This window comes from Dermacentor variabilis, chromosome 2 (assembly GCF_050947875.1).
Source record: "Dermacentor variabilis isolate Ectoservices chromosome 2, ASM5094787v1, whole genome shotgun sequence".
Lineage (NCBI taxonomy): Eukaryota > Metazoa > Arthropoda > Arachnida > Ixodida > Ixodidae > Dermacentor > Dermacentor variabilis.
The window spans coordinates 146,102,297-146,124,271 of record NC_134569.1 but is presented as its reverse complement, the minus strand read 5'-3'; positions in this window follow the sequence as shown (position 1 = coordinate 146,124,271).

The window sequence follows — 21,975 nt, the reverse complement described above, 5'->3', positions numbered from 1 at the left end:
CTGCGATGCAGAGACGGAGACGGATAACGATGACAAAGCAGAGCCCTATTAATTTGACAGCTGAGTGCAAAAGCTAACAACGATTTCAATGTATGACATATTTGTTGCTGATGATTCACAGCGTTCTTTCTTACACTTTTTTTCTTACTTAGCACAATTATTTTAAAACCTACAAAACTTAATAAAGGTACGTGGCTACATCCAAATTATCTGCCTGGGCGGACATCACTTGCAAGAGAAATTGCAGCAATTTATAGGCTAATACAATGAAATGCGTCAACATCTTTGTTACAAACGTTACCAAAAAAGCGCCCTAGGAGTCTCAAGTAATTAGGTAAACTGGAAATCGGCAATCAAATAAATCAGGTAATTGGTAATCAGGTAATGACGCAAACTGAACGAATACTTTCATCCCAGTTATTCCGATCTGCATGACCATTGCGAAATGTAGGAACACGGAAATGGACATTTATGGCCCCATTCCTTTCTGCTTTCCAGTATAAACAAACCCCGTAAAATTTGTAACGAACTAGGTCATTAACGTAATTAGTTAAATTAGGGAATCGATTATTGCGATATTTCTGCCAAATGATGACAAGTGACAATTCACAAGAAGTTTATTAAGCTGTCCTGAAAAACTTGGTTGGGGGGAGCCGAAGGCTCCCCAATCAAGTTTGTGGCCCCGCCCACGACGGGACTGGGAGGTGGTGACTCTCTGCGACGTCGCGGGTCCTCAGGACGGCCTGCAGTTGCTGCGTGAATTCCGAGTTCTTCAGCAAGACGTCCCACTTGGACTTGTATCGAAGTTCGGAGCCCGCATAGTACGGGCACATCTAGGGCATGGGTTTTTTTTTATTTACTTTTACTTCTCTCTTCCTGACTGCTGATGCAAACGTCGACTCGGTGGGCTACATTGCCGCAAGCATGGCAAACGTCGACTTTGCGTCAGTATAGAAAACGTCCCAGCAAGACCGTGCCGGATATAATGTGGTTGGGCACACGCATGCCTCCGAATAATATCACGGCTACTTTCGAGCTTTTGATTCGTCTAGCTTCTAGTGCCGTGGAATTCATTTCGTTCACAATCATTTTTCTAAGCATTCCTTCGTCGTCAGATGGGTCGATGTGCCTTATTACGCTTTTGCACGTGCCCTCGGGGGCGGCGATGTACGCTGAAACTTCGTAGGTATTGGTATGGATTTTATTTACTCTAGCATAGGCCCTTGCATTAGAACCGTGCGGGGGGGAGATGATTAATATGTTCTGTACCTTATTTGTGCACACGGTGTCTTCCTTCGCTTGCTGCTCCGGCAGGGCCTCCGCCATGGTTAGGGCTCGAGGGCGCAGTACTACGCCGGCTTTGCATAAATCGAGGCCTCCCTTGGGGCACACGATAATCTTGATCTGTTCTTTGGGGAACTTCGAAAGTCGCGAAGCTACCGTTACTTGCGCCGACAGTCTTTTAGCCGGTCCCTTGACGGCGCGGTAGCCAGCCGGCTTGTTCGTGGCGCCACGTTGGCCATCTCGTAATGGCGGCCTCTTCGTCTCTTGCTTTTTACGGTCGCTGAGGGCGGTGATCCACTCAGCACCGTTGAGATCTTCTTAGGTTACGTCCATACCTTCCACAGTTACGACTTCGGGCATGGCTTCGCTTTCGATGAACGCATGTGTCCTAACTGCAGTCGCGCACAGAGACGGCAAAATACAAGCGCGGGGCTAGACCTAAGCTTGCCTGCACCGTCGCGCCGGGAGCAGGCTGAGCCCATTAGGGCTAGCTTCCTCGCCGGCGTGGTCGTAGAGCAAAAGTATCAGAATATGACGAGAAGTCCCCCCACCGATAGAACTCTGGTATCGGCGGATTCATTGCAACTTGGCGGTTCTGATGAGGTACATGCTTCCAGGGCTCTTCGTGGAAAGACACCCGGAAACATTTAAGAACACGGAAGCCGTCGTGGATACGTCCGCACTGTTCGGCACCTCTTCTTCTTCCTGGAAGATGATGAGAGGCAGAAACCTTTTTTTATTTGTAGGACATAACTTCAACAAACTTCGCAGTATTCTCAAGTGTTTGTAGCAAAAATAAACACCGCATAAGCTTTCAAGGACGAGGAATATAAACACCCCAATAAATGTCCTTTCGATCTTAAATGTGTGCTTAAGCACTGTATGGGCATGGTAATTATACTATACAGGAGACAGTGCTTTCCTGAACACTTCAGCCTAATACTACTGAATTCTACACAGCCGGTAACGCACAATGCCTCTGTAAAGATCGGTCATGTTTTCAAACGGCTCATTCAAGCCCCGCCGTGAAAACTGCACATGATGACGCCAAGGTGCCCTGCTACGACTACTGCCTAGATGTGTGAAAATGTACCGACAAATATTAACTTTATCAGTGGCAACGAAATTGTACGCAAAGCTAACAATGTTCATGATAATTGACGTAATAAAAATTACGAACTTCTACTGTGTTCACAGCGTCCGTACAAAAATACAGCTTTGTACCTCCGGTATTTGGCAGGCATCGTCTGCCCTAGTTGTGCACGCGTCTGCACCTTCCAGGGAATCTGTGACTTGGTGCTTAAAACTTGCACCTACACAGACCAACTTTAACGCGACTAGACGTTTTGACGCAACAAGCGCTTGTCGTTTTTGCAGCTCTTGAATTTGCGCAACACACGTTTCACTAGCGTTTTGCTGAAAATGAACGCGAAATAACGACATTGGCGTGCACTTGCAGGCTGCAAAGGCAGCGAGAGAGGCAAAAAAAATGCGCTGCACCTGTTGCCCCAAGAGGCAGGTTCGACAAGCCTTGTTACGTTGCAGCCTTCGAGTTTAGTGCCACGTGTCGTAGGCGCGAAAACTGTAAGCAGGGGCGTTCGCATGAAAATTTAAAGCCAAATTTAAACGGCGTGCCCCTCAGTGGGCGGGCCGTCGTGATGGCCGCAGCCTCCATAGTATATAAGCCGTTGAAGAAGAAGCGCCATAGTGGCAGAGGGGATAAAATGCGACCTTTGAATGAACGTCTCTTCTAATAAACGGATTGAAATACTTTTTGCTGCAACATGTTTCTAAAATTCTGCCCTTTCGCGGGAAATGTCTTGCACGACATCGATAAAAAGTGTTGCAGGGCCCCTTTAATGTGCAATACCCATCAAAAATAAGCATATTAAAAAAAGAAAAAAAAAGAAACTTGTTGCAACGTATTCAGCATTTAGAGGGGAATAACATACAGAAAACTAGAATCACCCTAAGCCACTTTAGCTTTGTATGGGATTTGCAGAGACTGCTCTCGTTTCATGTGATTTACATCAGGTATATGCAACACGACTGCAGCCGAATATTATGCATCCGTCTGTCGCCTTTGAACGTGCTTTAAAATATAGCAAATCGCGTGCCCAACTCCTTTCTTCGTCTTGTTTCCGCTCACTCAGTGCTTGCCGAACACATATATTCAGAAACTTCGTACTGAATACTTCAACTCAGAAAGAAGGGACAACTGGGTGTCTTAGCTATCGGTAATAGCCGTCCGTAAAGGGATACATAGGAAGAGTGGCATATACACGACGGTAGCGGCTAGTTGTCGAGTATTAAAATGTATGACTTGTGTGGATGCTGAATTCGGTTAAAACCATAGCTAGTCTCTAAGATACCAGGTGGCAGAACGTGCACAGGCATTCCAACCTGTCCCCCTCCCTTGGTACTGATCTCTGGCCACGGTCTTGAGATTAAGCACTGGCGGTCGGCTCTCCCAGAATGCCGCTGCAGAACGCTTTTGCTAATGATGATGAGAATCATGACCGCTGCCATGACAACTCGAAGGAGAGAAAGATAGATAAGTTTATTATAACGGCAACTATGAGGTAGGCCCTAAATGAAGCTGCGACCAGCTACTCGTCATTGCGAAAAATACTGGGACAAAAGGGAGAAAGAAAGGACCACGTTGATGGTGAGACTGCAGTGGCCTGAATCAACGTGAGGAGTGCAATTTTCTTAGCCCAAGATCCAAACCAACCTCTTGAAAAAATTTTGTGATAGCTGCTAAAACGTCCCGTTGCCATCAAAAATCAGGCCGATCTGCCGAGACAAGATTTTCGGATAAGTGCCAATTTTAGAAATTCAACCAATGCTCTGCCAGCGATTGTCTTTTCACTGCACGTCCTGGGTAATTGTGCTTTTTAAAGTTAAATTATGGCCTTTTAGGTGCCCAAACCATGATCTGATTGTGAGGCACACCGTAGTGGGGGACTCCGGAAATTTATTTAACTGCACCTGAACCGAAGTACGCGGGTGTTTTCGCAAGTCACCCCTGTCAAAATGCAGCCACCGTGGCCGGGATTAGATAGCGCGAGCTCGTGCCTAGCAGGTCGATACCATAGTCACTAAGCAACCGCGGTGGGTGTGTGGAGATTTTTGTTGTTGTTTTTTCTCACAATGGCCCGCCTAAGTTAACTTTTTTCTTTACCTAAGTACAGCGAAAACTGAAGATATAACTGCGGCGGAGAAGTGCATGCCGACAGCGTCTTTGCCCTCCCTGCTACCAAGAAGCATTCAGACAAACTACAAATCTGCAGAGAAAATTATTTTAAAAAAACTCTTCATACCTAAGTAGTTTCGCCGAGCGAAATTGACAATAAATTATTTTTGTTCATGACTTCAATGTCTTTTTTTTTCATTGGCGGTACATCTTTAAAGGGATACGTAATAAAAGATTTGTCGCCAGAATTTCTGGCTCCAATGACAGTTATCGCACTGAGAGTGATCAAAACAACACACTTTCTGAGCTGAAATGAGCGAAAAGTAATTATTTTAATGAATATTTCTCAAATCGCCTCACCTAGCGGTGTCATCTGAAGGCTCCGGCAAAACGGGATATCGTGTCACACTCACCTGCCTCACTGTTCCCCACCCATAGCGCGCGATCGCAAAGCCTCGGGGTGTCATTGAAAAGGCAGCGCCACAAGCCTGATGCTGTGCTGTCTGTTTTCTCGAGGAAGCGCAAGCAACAAGACGGCAGAGGCACGTTTGTGAAGAAAAGACGAGTATGCGTGGCTTTGCTATCGCAAACACCAGAGACCAGTGGAGCTGGGGGAGAGCCAGTAAAGTAGTGCCAAACCGCACGCAAAACACACGAGCGTCTGCAACGCGTTCCTATCGGCGTCCGCCAAATGCGTCTACGGCGTCCGCGATTCGCGTGGCCAACGCCGTTGTAGACGCCGCGGTTGTCTCCACTCTGTACGGAGTGGCGGGCTAGGAGGACATCGAGGCACCCTAGCAGCCGCCGGAGAACAACGTCCCTCCTCCCTCGCCTAACCCCCCTACGACAAGTGCCAGTGGCTACCTCTGATGGAGTGTCACCGGAATGCCGTTCGCTCCGGTCGTTGCCGGTCGTTCAGTAGGCCGCTCATCGAACTCGGAGACATAATCTCCGCTTGTGTCATCACTCTTACTAGAAGTTAGCATTGTGCACGGCGCAACACGAGGAAAACAAAAGAATGCGCAGCCGGTCAGTTCGCCCAGCGGCTGCTGAAGGTAGGTGTGACGTCACATCCACCGGCTAGCTCTCGGGAGCGCCTTACGTGTGACTCGTTGGCCGCTCACAGAGCGTCAAAAATAAAGCCATCCGCTCAAAAATGACCCGAATAAGGACTATATACAAGAGCAATCACAATACAAGAGCTTATATGTATTGATATATAGAAATAGACACATACGTACAAAAATATATGCAAGAACTTTCGCAATATTCTTGAATTTTTTTTTATTCTGTATCCCTCTAAGCCGTCTATAATGAACGACTGAACAAGAAAGTAAAAAAAAATACCGTAAATATTTCGGGACATTTTTACTTTGAATCCTAGTCCTGAAAACCTGCAAAGCCTGTTGAAAAGACCTTGGTACGTCCGCGGGCACCACACACGGAATAAATGGAGAGAAAGTCTTTTAATGTTATTCCTTGCATAATAGGGATTCGCGCACGAGCGCATTTCCATAAGGTCTTTGCCTCATTTTTGTCTTCTTCGAGAAACATCGATAAGGTGAATGAACACTACTATTCTTAATATAAACGATATAAAAAATTTCAGTGATTACATCATGAACTATACCTTGTGCGTCGGAAAGAGATTCCCTCGGGGGTGAAATCTGGAAGCACAAGGATTTCACCAGGAGCGCTGCTTGCAAGAAAACCATTTAGGAGGTAATGATGAAGAAATAGCATTTCTGCCTCGTGCATTGCGCGAGCACTGTGAACAGATGACAGGCGCGAGGTATTTGCGGATTTAGTTTCACGATGAATAGGAGGTGTGTTTTCTTGTTTGACGTTCCGATAACATTTTTCTTGTCCTTGGGCTTATTCTGCAACTTAGGAGATATTTTTCCTACCTTTTATTCCATGCACTTTTCTTGGTCAGCGTTCAGAATTATTGCATACCTTCGTCTGAATGAAAGCCCGAACCCAAAGGGAACTTTCGAATAAAGGAAGCTCCAATTCTTGATGAGTCGACCTCGGCACTAAGAAGCAATTCGGTATAAAAGAAGGTTCTTGCGCATATAGTAATGCGATGTTATGAAACCAGCTTACAGCATAGAGTATGGAGTAACTGTTATCGACGGCAGTGTCAAGGCAGATTTTATAGCAGCAGTGAGCGAACTTAAGCTGCCTGTAGGAGCCATGAGGTAGCCTTATTTAGGGTCAGTGCTTGGTTTGAGAGTTTATCAAGCAACGATATCGACGCATAATGATGTACTCAAGTGATAATGTTCGTAGGCTGTTTGGGGACCATTCCAAGGCTGTCTCCGAAATAAACGGGTATCTGACCTCCCCTTCGTGGTGCGTGCTTACACCCAACTCTGAGTAGCACACTTATTTTTGTCGTACACTAAAGTTTTCAGGCAAATGAGTTTGTGACTAGGGCTGTTCGTTTGTAGTTTTATCGTGCTCCTGTGCTGGACCCTCAGGTTCAGTTACCCAGTAAGCACTCGTCAGACATTCTAAAGCCAGTGCAGCGTTTCTACCAATCTTGGTAGAAACGCTTGCACCGGTTTATCCACGACAAAGTACCGTGTTTTGAAGGTCGTTAAGTGTTTGTGTTGATGAGGCATACTTAGTTCGGTTCTGGAAATAGCCTCAATAATTTCCAGACAAATCCCTAATACAATGTCTGCACTGTGCAAAGGAACAAAGCTGGAATGAGCTGATGAGCGGATCTTATAGAAACTGATATTATGAATTTATTATTTTCATTAGCGAATCTTTATACCCTATATCTTGTGTTTTTATGTCATCTCCCTCATTCGCCCCAAAATAACAAGGCTTGCCTTCCAGCAGAGCAATATTCTGTAGAATACCTTGAGTTTCTCATTTACTCTGTCACCGCATGATAACCTTACAGATTCTCTAATTCTTCTCTTGAATAGCCAAGCCCAACCCTAGAGTGCAACAAATGCATGCGTTAGTTAGCCGGCTCTGAAATGTTGGGCCAGTACAACCAGCCCGGATTCCGAATCTACAAAATGCAGAAATTACCCTGCGAACGACCTTTGGACGAACCCAGGGCGGCGCCGAAAGGCACAGCGCCCTAACGCTCCCTTGACAAGTCAAGATGCTGCGCCGCCAGGCAGTGGCATCCTGTGCAGGAGCATCGGCGGGCAACATGCCCAAACCTTCAACAAAGTGCTAGACAGCCCGGCGCCGTATTTCCTTTTGCCTGGAGGTCACCGCGCGCAGCAATATTGAAGCGGGGGGCCAGCGCGGTCGCTGGTTGGGCCTCTCGGACGACCGTCGTGTGCTGGCTTTGCATTGGGCCGTTTAAGTGACAGTCGTTTCTCGGGGCTTTATAAGCCCCGACGCCGCCGACTGGGAAACTGGATCCACCGAACCACCGTGAGCCGAGTGCCGCTCTCGAGTGGAGTGAGATGTGTCACGCGTTGGAGTCTCACCGGACGTCGCCGTGCGGGAACAGTCGCGTTTGCTGTTAGCTCTCGGCCCCCGTGCCGATCCGAACTTGTCCTGTATAATGACCTGTATATAGTGTATAAAGTCCCTTTTGTAATTTTCACCGACTCCTGACTCGGAGTCTTCGCTACCAACGCTCTGTCACGAAACGGGTGACGAGCGCTGCGGGACCACCTCAGAGTCGCAACACGAGCTCGCAACGCTCTGTCACGAAACGGGTGACGAGCGCTACGGGACCACCTCAATGTCGCAACAGAAATTAGGTTCAGGTCACGCATGCGGCATAATAAATTTTTACATCCACCCCCGCGACCGTATGCGACGCCCTATAACACCCCTACTGGTAGGTTGTGCGTACATGTTGTACGCACTTAAGATGCCCAAGAAAGTAGCGGAATTGCCAAAAGAAACAATGCCTCGCCATTCCGACCCTGCGAAAGTGGATGTCCTGGGAAGCTGTTGACAACCACCACTAGAACTGCTGAGGTACACTATGCTTTATTATTATTATTATGCGAAGCATATTACTAGGGCTCAACCCAGCTTTCGCATATTACTAGGGCTCAACCCAGCTCCTCAGGCGCGGCGGTGTCGCCTTCAATACCACGTGACACCGTGACGTCACGACAGAGGAGAAACGGGGCTCCAACTCGCGCCGTCGCTCGCGCCGTCGCGGCGGTATATAAGCAGCTGCGCTTGCCTCTGCTAGACACTCACGAGGTGAGATGCCTCCTGGAGAAAGAGCTGCTCGTTGGAATGAGAAGCGAAGGTTGCGGCGTGCTACCGAGACTGCTTCTAGGTGGCTTCGCTACGGCGCAGCGACTACGCGCCCCGCATCGGACGCAGTGAGCGTCGAGCAACGCAGCGTTCGGCGCGACAACGAAATGTACGCCTGAGCAAGCGCCCCACGCCTGAGCCGACGCCGATGACACCGGCTTTTCTGCGACACGAGCTCCTTAACGCTGTCGCGTTAAAATAAAGGCTAGTATGCTTCGCATCCTGGGCTTAACCTTAGCTAAGCCACAGCCATTTTATTTAACATACTGTTAGTCCCACTGGGACTGTTACAGGAATGGATTTATCAGCAAGATACAGGAATACAGTATACAGTACAGTACAGTAATACGCCAGTTACACACCGAGTGGGCAACAACACAAAATCAATACAGTCTGAACATGATCATCAGGTCTGGATTGTTGACAAGACTGACGAGGCTGCGAGCTCAGCGAACTTTTTGAAGGAATCCTGAGCAGTTATAGATTTATCTAGGCCGGTCCATTCTCTTATGGCTCGAGGGAAGAAGGAAAAAGTAATATGTGTTGTTAGCACAAGAGTATTCATTAATCGTAAAGTGATGCTTGTGACTTGTTTCTCTAGAACAATTAAAGCTAATGTAAGTAGCAGGATCGATGTTAAATGCGTTATGAATTATTTATAAAGAAACTTGAGTCTATGGAGCGTGACGCGGCTTGATAAGGTGTCTAGGCTTGCCTAGGAAAGCAGCTCTGTGGGAGAATCAGTGCGCCGGTATCTATGGTAGATAAAACGAACAGCTTTTCGTTGAACTGATTCGAGCATGTGTACATCTTTTTGCATATATGGAAACCAGACGACGTTTGCATATTCTAAGATTGGACGGATAAGGACTTTATATGCGAGTAACTTGGTATCTGAAGTCGCAAAGCGCAAGGTGCGCTTAAGGAAGTGTAAACTGTTCATTGCTTTTTGGTAATGTTTTGTACTTGGGTTTTAGAGCTGAGATTATCAGAAATAATCACACCAAGGTATTTCTTTTCAGTTACTGTTCTGAGAACGCCGTTGCCAGTACCGTAAGGGAAATTAAGTTTTGTTTTCTTATTTGTGATAGACATCACTACAGTTTTTTTCCATATTGATTGCCATTGCTTTATTGCTTTAGAACAATTGTAATAATGGTAAATTAAAGTAATGGGACTAATCGTAATTTTGACAGCACGCCGCCGCACGTAGCGGTTCTACAACAACATTGAAATCAGCTGCTAGGCTAGTTCTTTTTTTCATACGAAAAGGTAGAGACGTCAAGCCTAACGTCGCAAGCTTGCGCAACAGTAATCTTTACGGGGAAGCATATGCGGGGAGCTCTACGCGCTTCACTCATTATTGAAACGTATGTTGTTATGCATGTTGCACGCGTGATTCCAAAGAATGCACGCTCTGTTCGCTTCAATTTGCTGGCTTCTTGAAGCATCTGCCTTAAGGGGGTCTGAGCCACTGATCCTGGCATTGCACTGGCCCGGTGGTCGGCCCAGACAAAGGCGAAGCATCGATTGCGATAGCATATTGGTACACAGCTATACGAAGTATAGCAGTCATATCGGCTGTATAAGCTTGTAAACATTCGCTGAATAACTGAATTAGCATTGTGTTAGCGCGTCACAAGCAAACAGGAACACATAGCACTCTCTGTCAAATCGCTGCTGTGAGCAAGTGCGTCAGCAGCAACGAGGGAAGCGACCTTCGTGCTGTATATCGCATCAACGCAACAGCGGCGAGAACACAGAGCGCACAAAGGTATGAGCAGTGCGCAGATCCATGTCAGTATACGGCACACGCCACCGCTTGCGGCCCTGCAAAGTACGCACTTGTTGGCGGAGTCGGAGCAGACACACCCTCCCCCCCCCCAATTTCCGCGCTACTCCCCCCCCCCGCTTTATACTCTATCACGTGCGAGATTCAGCTGCGACAGTCAGTTTCCCTTGCTCCTGGTCACGAAATACGTAGTTGCTGTCGGAGCACAACGCCACCCCGTTCCCTCCATCCCATTCCACAACGGCCTTCCACGCGACAGAAGACGGCGCGTTTGCCCTCCGCTTTCTTCTTCGCGCGCGCCAGATTGAGCCGCGATCGGCGGCCTCCCTCGGGTGCTTTCACTCGCAAATACAACATACGCGCGGCAACAATCCTATCGCCCTTGCGCTTTACCCGGAAGATCACGGCGACGCCGACGGGAGAAATGTGCCTGGAGTGTCTATATAATTGCTAGAGCAATAAAATGCCGCGCAAATAGAGGCTAACAGCTCCACTGTAATATAACAGTTGCGCCCGAAGGGCGGAGCACCGCCTTCGACAGTATGGTTTAGCGTCGCACTTGAACTTCTATGACGGTGTTCGAACTACACGTGGGTCCGACGAACGCGGTCGCAACATGCGCGGGTCTGCAAGATTTCTAGCACCCTGAAAAGTTTGAACACTCCATGTAGGGCTTGTAATGACATCGCTCAGGCGCCACTACGTTGCCCGTAAAAAGCCACGCTAATAACGTTACGTCACTTTCAGGTTTGAGCGCTAATATTGTTTTCCACTTTGACTATCTAGGAGTCTGAGCAGATGGAAGATAAAAGGCATCCGCTATGAATGTTATGTCTAATGACATTTGTTTTTGGGCTGCCATTCTCAGATTTGGTAGGAATAACTTAGTCAAGAAAGTAAAACTCTGTAAGAGTGCTTTAGTGATACAATAGTGCAGCGATATAAACCTCCTAAAGAGCGTGTATAAGCATATATATCGCGGATACCCATATATAAAAATCCACTTGATACGTCCGTGTATTTACTATCGCAATATCACCGTAACAGAGCACCACGAGAGTTGTGCTCACACAGCAGGTTCAGCGTGCGCCGGTAGCATGGGTGCATATTTTTATTCCAAAGCTGACATCATTTTGCGTATTGCAAATAGAAAGAAAAAAATATGTCTTGTAGTTATGTCTCGTGGCACTGCAGTAAACGAAGGAACGTTATTTCTCCGAAATGTTCATTAGCTTCAGCTTTGATTTACTTTGTCATACGAATATACATATTGAGTACCGCTGTTATCCTGCAACTTCACGTACATCACGTGGGCATCGCATGCAACCTATATAAGCACGTTATTGGAGCTAGGTTCCTTCCGTATAGGTATAAATCATTCTTGTTGTTGCAGAAGGGACTGTAGCCAGGACAAAGGTACCGCCGGCGATGTCTTCCTCTAGCTTTTGTCTAACGAACCCACGGTTGTATTGACCGAAGACTACTTCGTTGTCACTCCAAAAAATCAGGTTGACGAGACAAATGTTTGTTCTTTCTTTAATAATATTATTTATCTTCGCTTTACTTTCTTTACGTTCGCAGGTGATGTCGGGATTGTGCGCCGCAGATCAGAAACGTTCTATGAGTTGAAGAAGAAAAAAAAAAACAGAATGCGTCGTCATGTGGCCGCGGTTGTTCTCTGAGCGAACATCACCTCGTGATCGGCTGTGCACGTGGACATCGACGTGTGCAATGACGATGATGCAGTACGCCTGTCGTTTTATCTTTAGCTATTCTTTCCGCATCCACAGAGTCCCTTCGCTTGCTCATTTGTAATAGTGTTCACGTGGGGCAACACGCGAATGGAAAACGTAGTACCTAGGTATCAAGCGCATATAACACTGGCTTCCGCGTCTGATTCTGGCGCAAGAACTCGCCTGCTATACCATGCACAGTAATACACCTCTCCCAGGGTATTAGTCAAGTTCATTTTTAACGAAATACTCTTGGTGCAAGGTACGTCCTTTGGCCTCCTGTTAGCTCCACACAGGAATACAGTGGTTGTTTCGGAGTAAATCATCCGACTGCTAAGGAAACTGAAAGGGAAGTAAGACGAAAAATAGTACTTGATTACAGTTTATTATCGTACAATAGTTTGGATCATGTTTCACAGAGTTAGGAGGCAATTGGGAACGTCACACCAACGATATGATCGATAAAAACGATAAAAACAGAAATCTGCAGAGGTTTATGCAATTGTCTCGTGCTTGTTCTCTTTCTGCGTTCTTGCGGTCTTTGTTTTAATAAGTAATACATATACAACAATAAAGGCCATGCGATGTCCGGCCTAGTGCCGCAGTTTGACATCAGCTCAATAATGTGCAGACACGCGAAACGTATACAAGGCGTGTGCCGTAATCTTCCCGCTTACCTCGACCAGCAACGCACCAACGAACATGTGGCAATAAACGTCGCTCGCCCCCCCCCCCCCCCCCTTTCGAAACTTGTCGGCTCCTTCGCATGAACCACGCAACACAACAGGCCTCCGCCTACATTATGGCAAACTCAGATGAGTGAATCAAAACGCGCTGTCTCAGATAGCGTAACCATCTTGTTTACCAACCGAACTATAATTACGGGAACTAGTTAAAGTGACTCGTTTTGTGAGGAGTGTATACTTTACCACTAATTGCAGTGAGGAATAGACTCCGGAAACCGAAGCAAAAACATAAGAAATAAGTTGGAGAAAGCCGGCTGATGATAGGCAGGAAAAAAAGGAAAAAGTGGAATGGGTGCATTACCTAAGAAAACAAACTGAAGGTGAGGTGAAATAAGACAGAGAACGAGAAAGCAGGCAAAATTACAAAGAAAGAAATTTAAACAAGAGCATGTAAACACGCCAGTGTTTACGCACCTGTACTTTAAGCAGAGAAAGACGTAAGTGAGAGACACTGTTGTTTTAACTTGTTGATGCGAGAACAGGGTCGCAATGTAAACAAGGCTTCCTGACACTTAATTTGTCAGGAAATAATTACGGACGTCTAAACAGTCTCCATGGAACACCGCTTCTTTCTCCGTAAAGGCAGGCCATTACATCCAGTGCAAACAAAGAGATACAATCCAGAACAATCCAGAAGCAGAGTTGTGCACTGATGAACTCAATATACGGCAAAACTTTCCGAAAGCTGTCGACGTTCGATCAGTGGCAAGATTGGGGCAGGTTGCAGCGAGTACTACAAAAAAAACTGAGCATGTAGCAAAACTTTCTGTTAGCTGCTAACTTTCCGAAACGTTTTCCACGTTCACACAGTGGCAAGATTGGAACTCGACTCACTTGTCATATTGAAATCCGCCCCTGCCTTTCCCCTACTCTGCAATAAATCGACCAGACTAGGAAGTGCCAGAAGGTGGCTTGAGGGTAAGTTCATATGTGCACCACAGGAGAAAAAACAAGTATCGCTACGGACTTGTGTAGCGATGCCTAGAAGAAAACAAAACAGGCGGACAGTGCTCAATCACGTAATAACGTTTGTTACCACCGTAACCCCATATCAATAAATAAAGCTTCTTAAATGTGCATAGCACACACTAAATGACCATGCTTGCCAAGTATGTAGTTGGGGCTGGGAGGTGGTTTGGGGGCACGGGACCATGCCATCGAAATAAATGTTTCTGCAGTGGTGAGAGCGCTGAGCAGTCTGCGAATTCGGAGTGGTACAGTTTTTGGCCCAAGCTTATCGAAAAACCCATATGCCGTCACATACAATAATTTCAGCAGAACCCATCTCGCGGTGAATGTCGACGTCAATGCAATCAGTATTGAAGCAGTGTAGTCATACATGGTATAGACACCGCCGAAATGCGTCGCGTATGAGGCTACAATGCAGATGGGCTCCTCTCTAGCTTTTCCCACCGAACACGGTGGGCTATCTGGCTACGCCACCGCGTAGTCTGCACATGGCGCCCACGTGAATACACATCGAGACAAGATTGTCTTGCTGTTTAAGTCAACGATATTGTTACGCCGAGAACCGCAGAGATTTAAAGCATTTTTGAAATGTGACGCATTTATTTGTCTAAGCAGAGCCAGAGTCAAGCGCGAGGCCGTCCGAGGTCACAGAGTTTGTCGCCGATGCGCGCGCACCTCCATGTGCCCACTCTCTTGCCGCAAATGTGTCGGTGTCTCCTTGTTCCATGCGTCTGCTCACACGCCGCTGCTGGCTTGCGCCTCCTCGCTCCACTCGCCAGTGCGGGCGTGCCTGCCACAAATAGACGCGGCTCGGTCGCGCTAGGTGCGCAGTGTTGCCCGTAGGCGTCTGCTTGCAGATACAGCAATGGGCCCTCGAAAGTATCAAGCGGAAGAGTGCAAAGGCTCTGCAGAGACTGCAGAGGTGTGCGGCACGTACCGAAGTGGCGAGGCAGGAGACGGGGCGACGGGCCGGCGCTATGCGTGCGGCTGTGGAGCGCGAGCAAGAAGAGGAACGACGCCCGGCCGAGACCAGTCGGGTCCGAGTGGAGGAGCACCACTTGCACGACGCACACGCGTACTCTCGCAAGCAATTTTACAGCGAAGCTGTATACCTCTACTGTCCAAGGAATTCTTCATGTCGTTGTAAGCAAAAAACTCCCCATACGTGGGCCGATCCCGGAGATAGTGCAGTGCCGGCCCTACCCACGGTGGAGGTGAAGCAAACGTTAAGCACTCCGCTACGTGGGCCAATCCCGAAGATAGTGCAATGCCGGGCCGACCTGCGGCAGAGGGGCAGTTCGCCATTAAGGGGCCCGCATACACTGCTTCGCTGGTCATCCTTCTTCACAGAGCGGAAGGCCACTGAGATTTTTTCGAATACGAATCTGGTTCGGCGTGTAGCGTCTGCGGCTGTCTCTGCTTCCAATCGTACGTCGCCAGGGCGTCGCCGCCCGCGCATCTGGTGGTCATAAAGTGAGCGTGTCCTCGCGAGGACGTGAGTTGGGTCGAGGTTGGCGCCACGTGCGGGCGAGAAACGCTTCGCATTCACTTAGATAATCATCGAGGATGATTCCTGCCGTAATGTTTTTTTTTCTGCATGGAGAGCGGCAAATATCCAGCGGCACATACTCATTTATCCAAGTTAGTGCCACGGTTGGTTTCGAGTCCTGTTTCCCCACCACAGCAGGCCAATTTATTGCCTCGGACTACATACTAAGCCAAGTTTGTGGCGAAATGATTAGAAACACAGACTGAAAGATACATTCATGAAAGTGCGTGAAGTTCCGAGGGAATTCCAATCATAAAGATATATATATATATATATATATAATGAGGGAGGGGGGTGCGACATGTCCTATGCGCATCTTAACGGTGCTCAAAGTGCAAACCTACTCAAAAACTGGACAAGCAGAGTGAAAGGGCGCTGAGTTCCACTTAATTTTAGTTTCACGGAGAGCTGAATATGTAAGCTGGTAAAAAAGAAAGAATACGAAGCAAGGAAGAGTGGCTGATATACATGAATTGTCATATTGCAGGGCCCAGGGTAATCGCCAACATGACATTCAAGCTTATAATTTGCAGCACAACTGAAGGTACACCAACAGGCGTATCACGTACCCAGCTTATTCGTCAACTTCGCCTTGGTAATTTCACGATTTAGCTAGTAGCTATCATTTGCGATCACTTGGCATTGGTTAAAAAGAGATGTGCAGCCGAAGTCGCGGCAGTGAATACCGAGCGGACCTTGCAGAGCACTGTGAACATTATAGTGATGCTCGGGCAAACGGTCTTTAAGCCATCTGCCAGTTTGTCCGCCGTGTTTACTTCCGTGTGGCCGTCGGAGTACACATACCACCTCAACTGTGCAAGTGAAGAAAAATGACCTGTGCTTGGCCGTACCCGTTCAACCGCATACGTGGTGCGCGCTGCAGAACTCCTCAAGCTTCTCAGGGGTTCAAAAAAAAAACGATCGGCATGTTTGCGCGCAGTCCAATTCTTTACAGCCTGCTCAAGACTTCCCGAACATAAGACAGCACAAACAGTTGTTCCATGTTGACTAATTCACGCATCGCACCAATGTATCCCTGTGGAACAAGCTTTAGCATCGTAACGGCCACAGCAGAAATAATTTCAGGATAACGGCCCTCAGAAGCTCTCCCCGTTTTCATTCTCGCCAAACTCTCCAAACTGCAATTTTTATACTGGCTTTCCCGCAGCACGAGTTATTGTTTTGGGAAGGCGATCTAATTCATTACTGCTGCTTGGGCGGTGTTTCGTAACGCTTGGGTTGCTCATCTTGGTGAGCGTTATCAGGGAATGTTAAACATCACCTTAACCGTGTTGCTGTATAACTTACTATGAAGCCGCTATGTAAAAGCGACCGTTCCTTGTACTTCCAGGCGTCGAATAGCCTCCGTAAATCATATATCGGTTCAGAGATATTCTAAGTGGTTAATTTTTCTGATGCTGTTGTATGACCGGGTCTTCAATTTATTTTCTCGCAATTTAATAATAAATTAATGGGTTTACTTCCGGCTTCCCGATACGAAAACAGCCCCTACACATTATATGCAACAGGTTCCTATTTACAATTTCACAGCAATTACGATTCCCAGATGATCAATTCAAAAGTACTTGGCCCCGTCGTTACACTTTATTTAATTTTGGACTAGCCCTTGTTAGGCCGCCGTAGGAGTTATTTTGACGACTGCGTCGACGCAATCTGGCAGGCACACCAACTCGCAAAGACGGGCAGCATAACCACTGTCAGAGCATTCAATGAATGATATCTATGATTGCAAACGTGGTGGTACGCAAACCCTTGACGATGTATTATTAGGTTACGTCCACTTACAAAACAGTCCACTCGGTAAAGATTCTAAAGGCGCATCACGTACTTCAAATCACGTTATATTATAGATTACCCTGCACAGTGAATGCAGCTGGACAGGCTAAAACATTAGATACACAGAATAGTGAAAAAATTTATTGTAATGTACTGCAGATGAGAAATAATTAGCCCCCTACAAAAAAATAGAGACAATACAAATGGGAAGATTTCCAAGGTGTGCTTTCTTTTTATGATTGTTATAATCATTCCTCGTTTGTAATGCAAAGCCAACTAGCCCAGAAATTATTCCTTTTATTGTCAGGTAGTCTAGTTCACCTCTGCAAAGAATTATTGATGCAGTTGTGGAAATAACTTCTCTTACATGCGCTGCTTTGTATTCTCTCGTACTACAAGACGTACCAAAATGGTGCTGCAACGGCACAAAAGAGAGTATTAGTCTACGATGGCCAACAATCACAACCGAGAGCATGCGATGCTTCAAGCCATTTCTTTCTTTCTGGAGACTGATTTGCTGCGCCTGCTCGTCCTAATGCCCTGATGCTTGTGAAAGTGGACTTAGTACAGACACAAAAGAACCGACGTACAAAAAGTGCGCACAGAAGAATAGGCGGTGGACGTTGAGCATTACTCGACGTGAAAACATGAAGAAAAAAATCGCGTAATGTCGAATCGCAGTCGTATTCTTCCGTGAATAAAGGCTTCAGCAGAACGTGCGAAATCGCCGATAGCTCCCCATTTGATATAATGTGTACACAAGGATTATACATGATTTGACCGAACAAAAGAAAACTAGTTATTTCAGATTCGACGCCTCTTCATTAGCCCTCGGCTATTGGTCAAAAGTTTTCGGGCTGCGCCCACATCACCTGCCTCTGACGCGACGTCACAGAACCGCAAAAGGTCACCGCGTCAAAGTGACGTGTACACTATAAAGATGCATTAATATCCCGAACAAAACTGAATTTTTTATCTGAATAGCCGCAGGCTGCCCCATTCAATGGAATAAAACATGGCTGCCGTCGATCGCTCAGGCACTGGCTACTCGCACCTGTCGGAGAGCATGGGTTTATTTGCGTGTAATAAAACTTCTTGCGTGGCTATTCCAATATGTTTTTATTTCAATCTCCTGACGTAAATTTGCGTAACCGCCGGCGCAAGCATCGGGCGGTCACCCGCAGGGTTGTCTGAACAGACCAATCAAACGCTCTCCTCGTTCATAGGAGGTCACTTTTGTGTGCTTGAAAAACGAATAACATTGCCTACACTGAGCGGCTTGGCTTATCTAATTGGCTCACAAGAGGCGAGGGGCACGCCCAAGTGGAGAGGGATTCGATAGGACCGAGCCACTGCACTGAAAATCGATAACCGGATGAAGAGAGTGGTGCCGGCGCCTGCAATTTGTCCGCTTTTCCTTGCTTAGCTTGCGGTGGCTCGTCGACAATCGCGGCGGCATGCAACGGAAGCTTAAGAATGACGCTCAAACGGATCCTCAGCAAAGAAGAGTTGGTAGAACGAGGTCGTAAACGTGCCGAAAGTGCTCGAAAACGTCACACGGTCGGCAGTGGAGCGATGGTTTCCTGTGGGGCGTTCTTGACGTGTTTCATTTGTAGGCTGAGGCAGTTCATGTCGACATTACGCCTGTTTTTATGTCGCTGAGTCATTGCTTTTTATTGGATTGATTGTAAGCAGAGAGCGTAGGGTCTAGCGCGTGTTTTGTCACTTTACACAAAGTGCAGTCACACAGAAGTTGTTTGATTTTCTGGAAACATAAAACACCTTGAGTCACACTTAATGATCGCCTAATAAGAAGAAGTGATCATACGTGGTGCAAGTGACAATTCACGACATTTAAAAATGGTCATGCGTTGTGCGTTGACAAGATTAAAGAGTGATTGAAAAAGCTTGATTGATGTGCGGTAAGTGTTTATATTAAATGTATTTGAACCGATGGCAAGTAGTCCAGTCAACGGTCCAATGTGAAAATTATTATTGTTTAAGAGCACTGAACCAAAGTGTACAACAGTTTCCTAACATTATGCTGTTTTGTCCGTAAAAGTAAGGTAACTCGTACTTTCACTTGCAAAAGATATTATGCAAGAGTAACATAATCACTACAATAAACACACCAACACTCTGAACCCAATTGGCATGCAGAAAATAACTGCGCAGGAGAGCTGTCTTTGAAAAACGACGACAATAGATTTTCTTTTATTCGGCATTCACACACTAATTGTTTCCATCGTTTCGGCAGTCTTGAGAATTTGAAAATCAGGGGTTGACGCCGTGTTACGGGTAGATTAAGTTACATACCTAGGTTACGTACCTATATTAGTTGTGAACCTAAGCGAAGTAGCAAGAAAAGTGACTTGATGCAATCTGAGAGAACACGCAGTTGTTCTAAGCCCGCTGTCTGATAATGGTTACCACAAGATGTTAAATGCCTCGTTATGCGGTTCTTACCGTATTACCGGGTTGCTTGATATAAGAAAAGATCCTGATAAGGAACCGAGCATCTCGAGTCGTTGGAGCAAAATCCTAGTGATTCGTTTGGCTATTGTCAGGAGCATCCTCTTAGACGCGCTCAGTGCCTTCAGCAGTAAAATTTCGCACTTAAGCAGCAGAAAATTTCTCAGATTTTGCCCTTAGGTCAATGACAAGCATGGTCAATTGATGTTGCCCACTGGAAGATTAACGTCCGTCAAATGATCTGTGAATTTTACACTGCAGCCCATAGCATGCTTACGGGTTATATAGTATCGACAATAACTGAAGGTTGTAGTATCGACAATAACTGAAAGTTCACCAACACGCAGCAGCAGAGTATCGAAATGATTTGGCGCTCGAGACTTGATGTGGTTCATGTCTTTCCATTCGCATTATTGTGCAGCTACTCACCCCGCAGTCATCCTTGTCTCAAGTTTGATTTAGTTACATCCGTGAAGCCAGAGACATCGTTACTCTCACGACATAACTGATTATAATTAAATACAGCGTGTGAACATTCAGTCCTTTATCACCGGTTATGCCTCTAGGCAAACACCAGCTCAGGTGATGTACTACTTTCATTCATTTTGTGTTGAATAAGCCCGCATCAAAAATCGTTTTGTGTTCCATTCGACAACAAAGAGAAATACAAACAAAAGTTTCACATTATGCCCAGCTCATGGATGTGTTGATACGCCAAAACAGTAGCAGCAGCTATTTTTGAACAAGGCCGAACTTTTGAGATAACTTTCTGACTGCTCTATCACGGGTGAATCTGCCGCTTGTGTTTACTTCCTCTAAATGAGCGACATTAAAATGGTGGAGCTATATTACTGAAGTGATTTTATAACATAAGCCACTTGCCCCCTTCTACATATAAAGCTAATGCCAGACTGGAAGCTATAGGTTAACTGAAGACGCTCGCGCAATAACCAGACTCTTGCTATTTCAGTGCGTAAACTCGAAATGGAAACAGTATATATAACTAATTTTTAGAAAAGCCAACTTTGTATAATGTTCCTTAGATGCAAGAAAGTAGGGACTGACATTCTTGTACAAAATTTTATATTGCAATACCTGAAACATGTATTATGACTGCGTAGACGCTGCAAATAAGCGCTTCCTGCATTGGCATTTTGCCATTGTCGATATATAGAATATTAAAGGCAGTGCATTTGCAGCAAAATAAGCACCTATTGAAGAGGATGTAAAACGTGATCCATATATGACCCTGCAAACAAAGTGCGAAATTCGCTGCTGTTCTGATTTCGACTAAAATACAACTAATGTTATACTTTCATAATTACAATGAAGCCTTCTACGTCTTCAGAATAATAGTGAAATGCAACGACATTCTTTAAGAAAACATGCAAAATTCTCCTAATGGAAACAAAAAATGTACACTAGTAATGTAGCAAAGCAGTCACTTAACAAAATCTTGTGAAATTTGTTCACTGTTATATTGTTGAACATTTTTTACTCAATTATTTAGTCACCTTTGGAAACCTTTCTGATTGATTGATTGATTGATTGATTGATTGATTGATCGATTGATTGATTGATTGATTGATTGATTGATTGATTGATTGATTGATTGATTGATTGATTGATTTATTGATTGATTGATTGATTGATTGATATAGTGCTTCAATATAATACGAGTGATGATGCAATCGAGGGCTGCGAATTAACTGTGACATATGGGGTCCTTAAACGTGCCTCATGCTCAATTCACGCCTAGTTATGCCTTCTTCTTCCATCGGAATATGACCGCCACAGCCGGTGACCGAACCCGCCCCCTCGCGCTATGTAGGCGGAGCGCAAGAGTCCGTTGAACAACGCGGTGGTAGGAGTTCGTCTGTGACATCCGCGTATTGCTCGACAGCAGCAGGACGCGTGTGGCTAGTGAGTGCCTCTGACGGCCCGAAATAATACGGGCAAGGCAATGACCGTAAACACAGATGTGTGCACTATTACAATAAATTCAAACGCAGACAAGTCAAATGCGACTAAGCGACTGAGAAAAAAACGGAAAATTTTGGGGCAGCATCGGTTCTCCAATTCTCCCGTACGATTGTACAAGGTGACCTCAAGCTATAACGAGAATGTGGAAGATTATGGAAATGAGCAGGGTGATATTGCAAGTGGATGGGATGGAATTG